This window comes from Carya illinoinensis, chromosome 13, assembly GCF_018687715.1.
Source record: "Carya illinoinensis cultivar Pawnee chromosome 13, C.illinoinensisPawnee_v1, whole genome shotgun sequence".
NCBI lineage: Eukaryota > Viridiplantae > Streptophyta > Magnoliopsida > Fagales > Juglandaceae > Carya > Carya illinoinensis.
Genome location: NC_056764.1, coordinates 7,702,501 through 7,703,078, shown reverse-complemented (window position 1 = coordinate 7,703,078; position 578 = coordinate 7,702,501).

Genomic DNA, 578 nt, shown 5'->3' with positions numbered 1-578 from the left:
CCTTTTATGTCAGAAATAGTCCATCCCAAGGCTGTTCTATGCTCCCTCAATACACGCAGCAACTTTTCCTCTTCTTCAGGTGTGAGTGATGTAACAACAATCACTGGAAATGTATCACTATCACCCAAGAATGCATAGCGAAGATGCTCAGGTAATTGCTTCAACTCCTGAGTATTTTTCTGCATCTTTTCTTTATCAACTCCAGATTCACTCTTTGGTACCACTGGCTCTAGCTTCCCCACTTCATTACTAAGTGATGTAACCTGCTGCAATGCTCCCAAAGCAAAAACATAGTGGAGAAATTCTTCACTAACAAAAGGCAAGTCAGATTCACAAACAGCAGAATTTTTAAAATCAAGAGCATGAGATGAAGAGGTGATACAGCGCTCTAGGTGGTCGGATGGCATATCTTCTTGAAAGGCCTCTTCTACACATTGCTTAATGACATCTACCCGAAAGTAAGTACTTGGATCTTCTGGAAATTTCATGGCTTGGTAGATGTTTAACATAACTTCTTCCTTATTAACCCGCAATGTCAATTCACCCTTTTGAACATCAATTAAAGCTCTTCCCGTGGC